Source organism: Anopheles coluzzii, chromosome 2 (genome assembly GCF_943734685.1).
Source record: "Anopheles coluzzii chromosome 2, AcolN3, whole genome shotgun sequence".
Classification (NCBI taxonomy): Eukaryota; Metazoa; Arthropoda; class Insecta; order Diptera; family Culicidae; genus Anopheles; species Anopheles coluzzii.
Window position 1 is genome coordinate 79177940 of NC_064670.1, and position 15646 is coordinate 79193585.

General features: G+C 39.9%; 1 long non-coding RNA gene across 1 annotated transcript; it reads left to right on the plus strand.

Moving 5' to 3' along the window:
* Positions 1-6767: 6767 nt before the first annotated feature.
* LOC125906630 (uncharacterized) lies at positions 6768-7898 on the plus strand. The gene is made up of 2 exons (XR_007451999.1): positions 6768-7386; positions 7467-7898. It is a non-coding gene; the product is annotated as an uncharacterized LOC125906630 (long non-coding RNA).
* Positions 7899-15646: the final 7748 nt, after the last annotated feature.

Sequence of the window (15646 nt, forward strand, 5' to 3'; positions counted from 1 at the left end):
TATCACTACAACACTTTGTTTTCCAACACTTTTCATATTTAAATTAACTGTGCACGTCGAAGTAACACTAAACACATTAATACACTTCACTATAACAAGTTTTTGTACACATTATCACGCAGAATCAAGGAGATTAAAAACATCAACATTCGAAACGTCAAACTTTGCCACTTTGTATGAAGTCAAATGTGGTAGTAAGAATGAGACAGACTGACCGGCAAAAATTGGGTGCAAATAAAAAACGAGTTCTCCAGCTGAAATAGCCGTCGACGCACGCACACAATCACACACGGCTTGTTCCAATACGCTGGATTCGTTTTGTGTTAGTGACAAGCGCACTCAAAAAGCAAAGCGCGCTCTCACCGCAGCGCGTTTCTCCTTGCTTCCTCAAGCTTCCTCATACCCCTCGGCCTGAATCACTCAAAATTTGGGGTCTCACTGTTTGCGTGGCTCTCTTTCACATTCGAAGCTCGATCTCCCTCTTCTGGGACTTAGCGTTCCGAACGTGCGGTTTTGCAACGGTCACCCTCCCAACAATGGCACTCAAATTCTCTCATTTTCTCATGCCCTCTCTGTCACATTCGTAGCTCGATCTCCCTCTTCTGGGACTTAGCGTTCTGAGCATGCGGTTTTTGCAACGGCCATTTCGTGCCGCTTTGATGTCATCACCTTCTCTCCCCTCCCACCTCCCTTTTTGATCCACACTTTGGGGCTTGCAAATTTTTGACATGTCAAATGAGAGTGAAGCCAAAATGTAAACAGCAAGTGTTTGCGTGTGCGGTGATCTTGTGAGTATTTTGTGCAAATTATGTGATATTTCTTATAAACAACGTTTTGTTTTGTAGATTAAACATAAAACTAACCACGACAGTATTATTTAGTTGTGGTGGAAGCCAAAAAATAGCTTGGAGCATTCAATAAAGCAGGATGAAATTTTTAACCTTCAAGCACGACGTTGACGCTGAGGTAAGGTGTGCTTGTGTTTAATTTCGATGATTGTTTCATTTTAGGATGCGATTTGTGCCATATAACCTTTTCTGGCGGGGATTCTTTAGTCGGCATCGTCTGCAGCTGTTAAGCGGTGCAGAGGAAGGGGCTCGCTACGACCCTTCCCACACCCGGACGCTTTTTCCGGGGATGAAGGAAATGTTCCCGGTGGGTTGAACTTGTTCTGTTTTAATTGACTGGTTTTAATGTAGGTGACCTTTCTCCCGGTAGGCTATATGCTCAAAATCTAACGGTAACCCGTGTTGTGAACGAATCGGCATATGTGGTGCCGGACACTGTGGAAATTGTACACAACAGGACGATGTCCAGGCACAACACAAGAGTACGATTACATGCAACTGATCTGCTCAGAGTACCTATGAGTGACTGTTAACAAGTGCAGTTCGTGACTGTTTGGCTCTGTGTTGTGATGTGAAATAAGTTGTGTAAAATAGAGCTAAGTGCTCAAATTTTTAGATACGTGTGTAGATAAATGTTCGTGGATTCTCTCGGTGTTGAAACGTTATCAACAGCACTCTTTCTTTCGCCCGCAGTAAATTATTGTTAATAAAAACAAGCGTTTTTTAAGCTGCCTTTGTGTTATTTTATTATGCGACGCTAAAAAATCCGTCACTTGTCTCGGGCTACGGCGAAAGAGTGAAATTTCTTCTCTCCCGTAGCCCCGATCGTGAGCCTTCGGGAGTACTCGGCCCGATCAGTGTTGGAAGTTGACCACACGACTCCACTTCGATAGCGTCCTCTATCGAGATTGTTGTAAAACACTGCAGTGCCATCGGATTGACCGTAAATATTTATTTTAATATTTAACACTGACCCCCAGTGTTTGTGAGCCACGCAAATACTTCCATTGGTACAATTCGATGTTGGCAATTGTTGTGTTTTGTTTAGGGCCATACTTAATTTCGGACTATTAAGGTAAATGCCTGAGCTATACTTGTTTTTTTTTTTCTAACACCACTACGTCCGTATATGTTTCTTTGTCCTGACGGGTTGTCCTCCCCTGACTGGTTGCTGTGCACTGCTTGACCTCTTTGTCTCGTATTAGAAATGGCGATTCATTTCTCGCTAACTTACTAGCAATTATTATGCGAAGCATCTTTAATAACACGAATAATAAAACAAGATATATCACATTCATTTGGCGAAACGCAATAATTCCGCATAGACTATGTACGCACCACGAATTGGGTCTGTCTATGGGTCACCTTTCCTGCTGCAAGTTCACTTCAGCACAGCTACGATCCGACTTTCCTCAGGAACTTTATATCGCTGGCGACGGATGGGATGCGCAAGGAGATAACACAATAAACTTAACTTAATCCGTGGAACTATTGTTAAACACACGCGTAATTCAGTAAACTAATTCCTCACACCGTAGTTTGCCTGTTCTTCACTTCAGCACGGCGATTCCGATTTACCTCAGGAATCTTATTTTGCCGGCAACGGGTAAAATTAAGGGAAAACTATGTTGAGAGAATTAAATATTAGAAAACGAACGGATTTTTTAGAATGTTGCACACTGCAACAGGATTCTTTCTTTCAGCCCTAGTAAATTGTTTTTATAAAATCAAGCGTTTTTTAAGCATCGATATTTTTATTTGCGAAGCTAAAAATCCGTCGCTTGTCTCGGGGTTAGGAGAAAGAATGAACTTCCCAGTCCGCAAAAGCCGAAGTTTTGTATGGGATCGTGTCGTACACATATGGCCCCACTTACGTACCCACTTGCAGTAGAAGAGTAAATGTGGTTTCACGCACACATAGACACATTCCACCCGAACGATCGCGTTCACACATACTAATGCATACTATCCCCTCTCACGCACACTTGTTTCGGATTGAAAAAAATCGGTTTATTTCGTTGTTGTTGTTTTTTTACTCTTCTGTTTATTGGCACCGCATGGTGTGGAGCTATGACGCTATCCTTATCTAACCCACTGATTTTACGGTTGCACTGCGTTTTGGTTTCTTCTTGGTGCTTTTGATGGTTTTTTACGCCACCCGCTGTTTTGTTGGTTTGAGGCTGTGAACGAAATACTAACAGAGAGCGTTAATCTTTCTTGATAATCAGAAGTATTCTTGCACAGTGAAATCGAAAGTTGTTTATCTTAAATTAGACCAATTCGCTAAAATTACATGTGCTAAAATGGAGCCAACTAATTATCCTGTAAGTATCTACACAAAGTAAGCACGAGCGTTTAAAATAGACATTTTCTTAACAAGTTTTATTTTTGTTTACTACATACCAAATTACAACAACCATCGACACTGAAATCCGCTGAAATGGTAAAATCGACCCTAACACGTTCTCAGCAAGGTGCGAAATTTCCTCCTGTGCGAGTGCTGTCCCCAGGAGCGGCCGGATTACGTGTAATGTTTTCCCACCCGGCGACACCGTTGTTATCGGAAGAAGTTGGAACATCTATTCAGACAAGTACGCGGCTTTCTCCAGTACGGGTTCTGTCAACGGTTACGATTCCACCCCCGCCAGCACCTTTGCCATCCGGAGGAGCTGGGCCATCGATGACAAAAACTGTGCCGTTTTCGCCCGTACGTGTTCTGTCCACAGTGACGATTCCCCCCCCCCGCTGGCACCTTTTTCATCCGGAGGAGCAGGATCGTCTACACAGACAGGTGCGCGGCTTACTCCAGTACAGGTTCAGTCAACGGTAACGATTCCACCCCCGCTGGCACCTTTATCACGAGGAGGAGCTGGATCGTCTACACAGACAGGTGCGCGGCTTACTCCAGTACAGGTTCAGTCAACGGTAACGATTCCACCCCCGCTGGCACCTTTATCACGAGGAGGAGCAGGATCGTCTACACAGACAGGTGCGCGGCTTACTCCAGTACAGGTTCAGTCAACGGTAACGATTCCACCCCCGCTGGCACCTTTATCACGAGGAGGAGCTGGATCGTCTACACAGACAGGTGCGCGGCTTACTCCAGTACAGGTTCAGTCAACGGTAACGATTCCACCCCCGCTGGCACCTTTATCACGAGGAGGAGCTGGACCATCGATGACAAAAACTGTGCCGTTTTCTCCTGTCCATGTAATGCCATCTAATGCGGCTGGACAATTGCGGCTAGTGTCCCCTTGCCCGTCGGCCAAGTTTGCATTTGCGATTGTCCTGTTATTCCGAACTCAAACACCGATGCGTAACATTTCTGATGGATTTCATGAAATCGAATACATCACATCGCCACCACCATTGTTTTCTCCGTCACTTCCAATGCCGTCGAGGCCAGCAAGATCATCACCTAAAAAACCTGCGCAATGTACTGCAACAATGACTGTTTCATCTGGTACAAAATATGGATCAGAGAATAGTGATCTAGTTCCTGCAGCAAACACACCGATTCCGAAAACTATTAAAAAAATAGAAAGAGCTTCCTCAATTCGATCCGTAAACCAACCAACCAAAACCAAAAATGTTGCTGGACTATCTAACAAGCAACGTGCCAAACGGTCGCTAGGTGAAATCGAAGGTGTTACAAAGACATCATTATATTGCTCGTCACTTCCATTATTTTCATTAAAAGATCTCGGTCCACCACCAATGACAAATGTCCATTCTTTTATGAGCAACAATATCAAACCAGTGATGTCAAAAGAACAAATGCTGCTCCTACGTCAACATACATCCATGCCATGGATTTACAATCACCGGAGAATGTTCAATCATGTGACATTTCAAATAAATCTGCCCCCACAGCAAAACCATTGCAAGGTGTGTTAGGTGAATTGTCGATAAAAAATATATCACCCACACAAGAAGTGTTAGCTGATTTGGTTGATGATATGACGTTGGAAAACCATGAGCCGTCAGCACTGTTTCGAGCCTCTCCCGTAGAGCCTCTCCCTCGAATGTCAAACGAGACACGTGTCCTTGGAGATGTGGACAATCGGATGGTGTTACGTGAAGTGCGTGCCTTGCGGCAAAGATTTGAACATGCAGTTCAATCGGGATGCATCCGACCACCTATGCAGACAAACTCAGTTCCGAAAAATTTTCAATTCAATCCGCTCAATACCAAAAAAGAACTGGAAGAATTCGATGTTCGTCTAGGGGACGATCAAACATATAAGCAAAACGTTTTAGCGTTTGTTTTACGTAAGGCTCGTGACAGTCGAATCAATTATATTTTACACCGCGCAATAGACACAATTTTCTCAAAACAATTATTTGCAAACTGTACCTGGAGTGGCAAGGGTTCAAAAAAAATTCCTTTAAAAGATTTTCCAAACATGCTGAATCTTTTTAAAGAACTTGGTGATCTTCAAGATGAAGACCTTCAGCCGTATTTTACCAAAAAAAATCGCCATGCAAAGCGAAGGTTACATTTAAAAGGAAATAAGATGCCAGCTCCTCTTTATAAAATGGATAAGGAAAATGTATAATAAGTTAAGTCTCTTGTGCGAGTTAGTTTAGTTTTGTGTGAGTAAAAAATTGTGTTATGTAAATACTATTGCTAATAGCGTTACAGTATGGAGTACTGTTGTGTAAATATTAGGATTTAAAGGAAAAATGAATTTTGTAAATAGGACTAAAAGACATGTACGTATTTTATTTAACAGAAAGAAATCAATGATCTTTGACACTCTTGCTTTGGCCAAGTTGTGTTTGTGGCCAAGTATGTTTCAAACTGATGAGTTAAATGGAGAAAGAATCTGCCCCCGTATGATTACCGGTCTTACATTCAGATAAATAATAATAATACAGATTTCCGCATAGCGATTACTCCTTATTATTATTATCACGAGTACATCTACGAGCGAACAAGCAAATTCATATTTTAATTAATAAAACCTTGCATTACATTATCAAATATTAAACACTACCGTCGTAGACGATATACTATCAGCGATAAATTATGGGGGTAAGCATGAAGTTACTTTAATTTCGACATAGTATTTTATCAATAAATTTTAATTATTATTGTAAAAGTCAAACACTTACTTTATGTATACATCAAATTTGTTGGGCACATAGTGTATTTCGCGCTGTCCACAAACTGGTTATCTATTGATACACTTGTTTCCTTTCTTTATCTCGTTACGGTCCTCCCGTCCGGTGTCCGGCTGCTAGTATTAATCTGTTATCAAAACATTAAAAACAATGACAATGATACAGTAAAAGTTAGCGTGTTTGCTGTTAATAGATGTTTAAAAATGGATAACAATAATAAATTTGTTATGAACATTGTTTTATACGTGTTTTTTGCCGCTTTTAATACTTATATTTTATTTAATACAGTTTTTGCCAAAATAGATACAGAAAACTACTTACATGGCGGTGCCGGACTGATCTGCCAGTTTGCCGCATTATCGACACGTTTGCAGTTGGTGTATGGTATGGCTGGATTATCACAAATGGCACTGCTTCCTTTGATGCTTCCGTCGTCGTTCGGAGAACTTGTGCCATCAGATAATGTTTCTCAAACGTAACCAAACGTCCCATTCCCATCAATGTCTGTTTCACAACCTGAAAATAGAACTGTGAATAAAAAAAACAGTTGATGGAGGACAATCGCAGAAGATTAATTCGAAACGCTTACCAAAAAAGTTTTTTGTCAAGTGCCGCTTCAATTTATAAACAGTGCGTCGATGCACATCGTGTATGCAGTTGATGAATCAGTAATTATCGAAGAAACGTTACATATCGATGGTATCGTAGGTAATAATGATGTGTCGTCAGCACCGCTCCCGGCTAAAGCTCCAGTGGAATTGCCTGCTTCTAAAGATGTGGACATTCGCACAGTACTAGGCATGGGCAAAACGATTCTTTTCACCGAACGCGAACGAACTAGTTCGCTCACCAAAAAGAACCGAACGTGAACGACGATTCTTTCGTTCTTTTTTTCATGGGGTTTTTATTCACAAAGAACATTCGTTATTTTTTTCATTTACCCACCATAGACGCATACTGTAGCCAAAGAAGTACTCATTCTGCGGTTGAAACCAATCATTTAAAAACATTAAATAAATCAGCCCATCTGCTGTCTGGTCAACACAATCTATCGCAAAACCGACCAAAAACTAGCATGTAAAAAACTAATACGAGCAAAAATGTCTCCAGCATATATTGTACCCTATGTCTTATACACACTCAAGGATTTTATAAAAAAAAACTACTTAAACATGGATAAACATGATGAGCGCAATCAATTCAGTTCAGTTCATTCGCGAACAATGACTAATGCGTTTGAACGGGCTCGATCTATTGAATTGTATAGGTATAATTTACACACCAACAGAACACAGATCGAACACCAGTTCGAACGCGTTCGATGAATTCAGTTGTGTAGGTACGATTTCCACACCAACAGAACACAGATCGAACACCAGTTCGAACGCGTTCGATGAATTCAGTTGTGTAGGTACGATTTACATACCAACAGAACACAGATCGAACACTAACCGATCAGATCGAACGCGTTCGATGAATTCAGTTGTGTAGGTACGATTTCCACACCAACAGAACACAGATCGAACACCAGTTCGAACGCGTTCGGTGAATTCAGTTGTGTAGGTACGATTTACATACCAACAGTACACAGATCGAACACTAACCGATCAGATCGAACGCGTTCGATGAATTCAGTTGTGTAGGTACGATTTCCACACCAACAGAACACAGATCGAACACCAGTTCGAACGCGTTCGATAAATTCAGTCGTATAGATACGATTTCCACACCAACAGCACACGTATCGAACACTGCTGGACAAATTCGACGGCGTTCGAGGAATTGAGTTGTATGGGTACGATTTCAACACCAACAGGGTACATTTTGATCTCTGACGACCCGTTCGCACGGTGCGAGAAAGAGCGAGAAAGCAATATGATTTTGCACGTTTCATTACCACATTTATGTGTGCCGTCAAACACTGACGGAACGTTCGAACGCGTTCGGTGTAGTCAGTTTCTTCCAAAAGTCCTGGTCGTTCTTTTTGTTAAGAATCTCGTTCGTTCGTTCACTTTACCGAACTGTTCGAACGGTGCGATTCTCGTTCATTTTACACATGCCTACACAGTACGCTTAATAAAGTCAATTAATTTGTAAAACATTCCGTTTAATCGAGGGCCATTGGCCCTCCAAAACAAGATAGTGGTCAAATTTTTCATGTCAATCAACTCAACTACGAGACTTTACTTGAAGAGTTCCTTGTTTTTTAGGAGTCGATTTACAGTTCCGTGATTATGTAAAGATATATTATTATGCGAAAAACAGATGACAGTCGAAATGTGTTTGCTGAATGTACTTTGGGTGGTTGGGGGTTCAAAAGGATAAAATGCTTTAAGCAAATTATGTAATTATAAGAGTTTTTCAAAGACCAAGAATTTTGAAGAACAAGAGGTTAACTTTTTGCAAATTTACAAAGTGAACATAATATTAAATGCCAAACGCAAGGCATGAAGGGTGTAAAAATGTCTGCTCCTTATGCCAAAACTTTGAAATTAAAATAGAAGAAAGCAAAAGCTTGACAATAAATATACTAGTTGTAATGAATTAATAAGGACTGATTTAAACTTGAATTTATCATTTGCTTTATTTTAGAACGGCACGGTCGTTATATTGAAGTATAATAATTCACGTGCTGTAAAAACCCGTAAAGAAGAAAAAAATATTTATTTTTTTATTTAAAAAACCGTAATGTGGAGAAATTTGAAATTAATATTTTTCCTCATATTTTTGTAATAAAGAAAACTTACCGTTGTTCAATTGCTGTCTACGTCGGGAAGCGTGTGTATCAAAGGTGTGAAAAAAGTGTCTCCACCTTCATTTAATGGTATGGCAACAAGTTTACAGAACACTTGTGATGGAGTAAGCTCGACTACGGTTCTTTCAATTTCATTTACGTTACATTCAAATGTGAACAGATATGTTGAAGAAAACGGGAAGATGAAGGCTTCTTTCTTTCTGCCTATCAGCTTTTTTCCGGTAATACGCACAGTAGAAGATACCTTCGCTGCCGAACAATATTGAATAACTTCTTTTTCTGTGGAAAGAAACCAACCATCTCTATTTCCTTTCTTCAATACATAATTGTTCATAAGAGCTGTTATTTGAGTATCTTTGACTTCGATGTCATAAAAAAATTTCATTGGTTCTGGAGCAGTTAAATTGTCTAACTCGGACAGCCGGTTTATTACTTGCTCCAGATTTTTGTAACCACTTCTTAGCATGCGTGTCTTACCCTGAAGCGCATTTTCAAAATCGAATGCTGATGTTTCATGGAGAGGTCCAAGGTCCATAACTTCCTCTGTAACATGTAGCAAATTATGAACATTACTGCTCACGTACCCTTCCCCGTAAATTTTATCATAGTCGGCAACAAATTGTTCAAGCAAATATCCAGCGCTTGTCCATTGGTTTTTAAACGTTCTTGAGCAAAGGAATTTTGTAGCGCAATTGAAAAGCATATAGTGGTTGTATTCATTTTCGCTAACTCTGCCTCTCAAAACGACAGGAGCAGCATAATGTAGGAAAGAACTGTACTCAGAGCCTTTCCAAAACTTCAAATCGTCCAACTTGCGTAGTTTGCGATGGATCTCCGATGGCAAAACTATGCTTACCAAATGCAACGAAATTTGTTCAACCATTTCTGCAGTCCACTTTTCCGACCCCCACAATCCGTACACCTTCCCTTGCAAATGCCGGCGTTGTATACCTAAGTAGAAAAGATGCAGGTCATCATCCACCGGCATTTTTTTAACCAAATTGAATTTTTTTAATTCCAGCAGTGGTGTTTTTTCTTTTATGTGCTCCTTATAGACACCCGCACGGAAATCTTCGTCCGTCCTCGGAGCAGCACTGGTTGATGGAAAGCACGTTGTTCGTGATGATGGATGATAGTATCCAACTGCCGTGCATTTCAAGCAGCCATGATGCCCTACGTGTGACACTACACCTAGGAATAAAGTGTTAAAACAATTTTAAACAAGCTCCATTTTTTTCGTTACCTTTAAGAAATGCACGTGCTGGAGAATCAGCCACAATTGCATATACTTCAATCTTCACCAAAGTAGGAGGAGAACCTGCAAGTACTCCATTGTCAATGATATGATTGACATCCTGTACCAACGGACGAAGGTAATCCTCCAGTGAATCTGGCTTCTTTGTTCCACAAAATATTGCCACCGTCATAGGTTTTATGTGTGGCATTTTGTGTACTTTTGCCAAAATTGGCCAAAATGCCGTTCGGCTACTTTTGTGCAATGGCACTCCATCAATATTTAAGATAATTGGTAGTTTAGTGCCGGGTATTATCCTCTGTTTTCTAAAATAAAAAAATATTACACATATCAACAAAACAATATACACAACGATTGGATGGTTTGCACTAGTGGTGGGAGCTCGGAATCGGACCTACCCGATTCCGATTCCGTGTTGGGAATCAATTCCGGAGCCGATTCCGATGCTGGAATCGATTCCGATTCCGGAGCCGATTCCGGAGCCGATTTCGGAGCCGATTCCGGAGTTGGCTCTGGAGCCGATTCCGGTGTTGACTCCGGAGCGAAATCAGTCCGGGAATCTCCATGCGAATGGATCTTTTACAAGTAATTTTGGATTTTTGCAGTTATCAATACGTAGTATGATTGAGCCCAAACGCCTTTTTTATGGCGATGCCGAAACTGACTCCGTTTGGTAGCCGATTCTAATTTATGAACCATTTCCGATTCGATAGCCGACATCGATTCCGGAACCGATTCCGGAGTCGATTCCGGAACCGATTCCGATTCCGGAGCCGATTCCGGAGTCGATTCCGGAACCGATTCCTATGCCGGAGCCGATTCCGGAATCATCTTTGGAGCCGATTCCGGAGTAGATTCCGATTCCGGAGCCGATTCCGGAATCGATTCCGGAAACTGATTCCGGACCTACTATCCGGAATCGATTCCAGAAAACTGCGGAGCTAGCCGGAATCGATTCCGACAAAAACTTCATTTTTCCCATCACTAGTTTGCACCACTGCTATCCTTGGTGGCTGGTGTGGGAAATATTAGTTAAAATATACAGATATTGGATCTTTAAAAGATTCTCATCCAACCAAAAATAAAAAAAGGAAAATGAAGCCTAACATATTGTGCCTGCCTTCTTTGGCGGTTTAAGCGTTGTGGCCCTGTAGGCGCCTGGCTGTGCTACTGATGGGCTAGCGTGTCTGTAACTCATAGCAGGATAGTCAGGCAGGATAGGACAGGAGTGGAGGGGAAGGGGGGACACAATCCACAAGGAGCTTTAACTCATGATGAGCATTTACAACAAAACCGATTTTGCCTCCTTAAGCAAGGATAAATTAAATAACATACTACATTATTATTACATATTCTCACCTGAATGCCTTTTCAAGACACGGTCCAAGGCCATTATACCAATACTGTCCCCCCGCAACGTTTAATATTTTTTTGGGCGCGGTACTTGTTTTCAACAACGTCCGTGCGTCCTTAGGGAGTAATAAATTAGCTCGCTCACGCATTATATGCAGCAACAAATTAACGGACGAGTGAGCCGCATTGGTCTTCAATGCCCAATATCTCAAACATTCTTCCAGGGAATGCGCGTGCAAATCAAACCCAGGGGTTTTTGATGTTTTGCCTGCACCTTCACCTTCCTCGTGACCATCTTCGTCACCATTCTCGTCACTAGAAATATCCAATGTGTCGCCCTCTACAACAGCTTCGAAAATGTTCGACACTTCGCATGGATCCTCCACAACAGCTTGCGGTTGTGGTTCAGTAGCTAAAATGTTTATAAATCCTTTTTTTACTAATCACGATTTCAGCCGTTGGTTACGCCTGATGTACCTTTTCGTAGATTTGAAATCTATGAGTTGTTTTTTTATTCGCAGATTAGTCAATTCTGCGAAAAGGTATCGGCACACCTTTAGTTTTATAAGCACATAATTTTACAAAACACTTACACATACATACACATCGAGGATAAAATGTTAAGCATTGTTTTTCTTTTACTTATTCACTTTAACTGCGTGACGATATTTGAATGTATTGTTACAAAAAACCTCACTTAGTAATTCATTTTTATCTTTTTAGTATGCTAAAACATACTACAGTATGCAGTCTCTGATTGAACTTGGATTCTCTACCTACTATTGAAAATGTGCTTTTTAGTTAGCACGTTTTTCCATAACATAAAAAAATGAGTTTTTTCTCGGCAGGCCATGAGGTTTTTGTGAAATTTGTTAAACGAATACAAACGCAACTGTCAGCTAACTATTGAGCGATCATCTAAAAAGCATGCCACCTAAAAACCGTTCAATTAGCATGGATTATTAACTGAAACATATTTTTCTTCCTCCTCTTATTGGCTTTACAATCTACGCGGTTATGCTCAGCGGGATAGTCAGTCCATGCTAAAGGTTCATGCGATGCTTGAACCCTTTCTCCTTGTTCTTTGCCAACACTATCTCAGTACGCAAAATGCATTTTAGTTAAAACAAAATATTGTTATAATCTGTCTTTGCCTCGGTATGACGGTCCATTCCAGCCTTGAACCCATGACGGGCATGTTCTTGACTGGAAGGAGATAACGACTGCACTACGTTACCGCTTTTTTCTTCCGTTCCTCCCGAATAAAAAAAAATGTTTTAAACACTACACTGTTTTGAACTGTTGTGCAATTAAAGATGCACTTATTTTTATTTCAGAATGCTTAACTATTTATTTTAATTTGCAAAAAAAACACCATACATACCCGGACATTTCACTCTGATTTTAAATTGATAAACATATACACAACGTAAACACAACTATCGTTTGATGCTAACACAATATTGAATAAATATCCACATCAACTATCACTTGCACAACCGGGCATCACCACAAACAAGTGTTTCATTAAATACTACTTACCAATCTGCACATTACACCGGCTGGTTTCTGCTTCTTCTTCTAACTCTAATTGAGCAGAACGCATTTGCATCTGGCGATAAAATTGCCCGGATTGCTTAGATGCCTCCAGAGACGCATCCATGTAGTCCATGTCTTCAATGTTTTCCATGTTATTGATGTTTTGCTGTATTAAACAAATGAAATTAAGTTAATTTTGTAATATTACATTACTGACACAAAACAAATTTACCTTGCTTCACTTGATAAAACCACCTTTACTTTTCACTTGAGTTTGCGCTTTAGAAATGGCTTCACGATTTTGACAGCACTTGATCAGATTTGAGGAGAAAAAAATGTATTGAGAGAACGCACAGCGCTGGCGTGATCGATTTGTGCGGTGAGAGAATTTTGCAAGTCCCAGATGAGCGCGATAGCAGAAAACATCATGGTAGATCGAGAGAGATGGGTAGACTCGGTGTAGCGCAATCCAACGGTAGATGCATGTGTGTGTGACCAACGAAAGACTTCGGACCCCGCTCCTCGCGTTTTTCATCCATCGTTTTTCGTCACACGCACACACCTCTACACGCGCAGCGGTTTGCTGTCCAAAATCTAGAGAGAGAAGACAGGGCATCTCGCTTTGGCACACAGAAAAATCTCTGAAAAACTTCGGCTCTGCTACTTGGGTTTGTTCTCTCCTGCAGCTCCGATCGTAAGCGTTCGGGAATACTCGGCCCGATCAGCGTTGAACGTTGACCACACTAAACGCGGGCCGTGTCGCCCTCTATCGATAATTACTGGGAACAACACCTTGCGATCGAATCGGTCTTTAATAATAATTAACACTCGGTGTCAGTGTGTTTTGCAAATGCAAAAGTGACATTGTTAAAAAACAAAAGATTGCACAATGAGCATTTGCCGGGATGAAATTCAAAAAATCAACTTTGTAATAGCGCAATTCCAAATAATAGGTTTTAATACTAAGGGTTAAACTTAGAAAAATACCAAATATGAGCTCTTTATCAGTTCTGGTTCTCTAGAAAACATCTCTCAAAGTCGAGATTTGTTAAAAAAACGCAGAAAAATCTTCACTTTTTTGGAAAACTTTAAACCTTTGTAACTTTTTCAAATATGAACCGATTTTGATAAATTTAGACATTTTATAAAGGATATTTAATCAGCTTTATAAACACATGAAAAATTTTGAGCTAAGTTAATTTTATGCAAAAATATACGATAATAACTGAAGAAACCTCCTGAAAAGTTTCATAATTTTAATTTTTGACTTGATGCCATTATAAAAGTGGCGTAGAGTGGCGTTGTCTCATGTATGTCACATCATAGTGTAATATATATTCTATCAATCTGTGAAGAAATATTCTGCGAAAGTTTGCGAACGTGAATATTATTGAAGTTTTTTCACATCAACTTTTTCTAAAAACAGACACATGCGTAACTAGGCGGCTCCATAGGTGCCTAGTGTAGCGTATTTCGTGTATTCTACAAAAATATATTCTACGTGCTTTTGATCAACTTTCATTTCAATTACGAAGCTGTGTATCTTAGTTTCAGCTCATGTACTTATCTTATATGTAAATTTCTATTCTAACCTAACTTTATCATTAAATATAATGAATCAAATCAGAACCAAATACCTTTTGGTCCTACTGTAGATTATAGAAGGATATAAGGAAAGTAATTCTTAAAATATACGCATAACAGGAAAATGTTATGAATACAGTAGCATCTATTGACGTTTTGGGAGAAGAAACTCCCAAAACTCATGACAAACTAAATATAAGGATAGAGGGGAGATGCTACAAAGAATATTTTGCAAGAAAGAAAATGCATCCAGAAGGACATTTTGTATAATAAGCTGTATTCCTCTGATTCGTTAACCAGTTCAATGTCAGTAGCTACACGCACTAAAACAAAGACAGGGTTTAACTTTACAAATGAAGTAAATACTTAGTTTGTAGCTATCGTGCAATTTTGATTTTTCCAGATAGTTGTAAAACCAAGAAGGATTTTTAGTTTTACTACCCCTTCTGAAGGCAGTACAGCACTTGGAAAGGTATTGGATGAATATTCAAAGCCAAACAATATGTGCAGCTTTTCAGTACGAATTTGGGAAGTACTTTATTTCAATGCACCTGCTCTATCTAATTATTTAAATGCCTTTATTCATGTCTTTAGAAAAGTGAACTAGACGTCAGGAGCTTGTAATAGCATCCACCTAAGTTGTGTATGTAAATTTTTAATATTTGTACTACCTGTGAGTAAAAGTGACGAGAATTAGCTACAATTGTCCTATACAAAGCAGAAAAAATTATCTTATTCAAAATTATTATGTTTTGTTTATAAATTATTATTATTATTATTTATTTAATCTTCATTATGGAACATTACAGTATATTTTAAAATGGTTTATACTATTAGCAACAAATAATACAAGAAAAAAAAACACACAAAATTAATAAAACTAAGCAAAGATCCCTTAAACACTATTTTATGTAGCGCCACCTGGTGGTATGGATGTGAACTACAAATACACCTTTTCTCACTTTCCTCTGAATCGTTATCCGGTTGCTATGGATCGCAATCCATGAGAATGGATCGCAATCAACTACGTCTGAATCGTTTGCAACTACGTGTGAATCGTTTTCAGCTACGTTTGGGTCGCTCTCAGCTACCTTTGGATTTTACGGTAGCTCGCGCAAATTTCGTTTTAGCGCACCGTTTATATGGTGACCGCGGGACACATTTGCACCCCAAGGAAAGAACTAA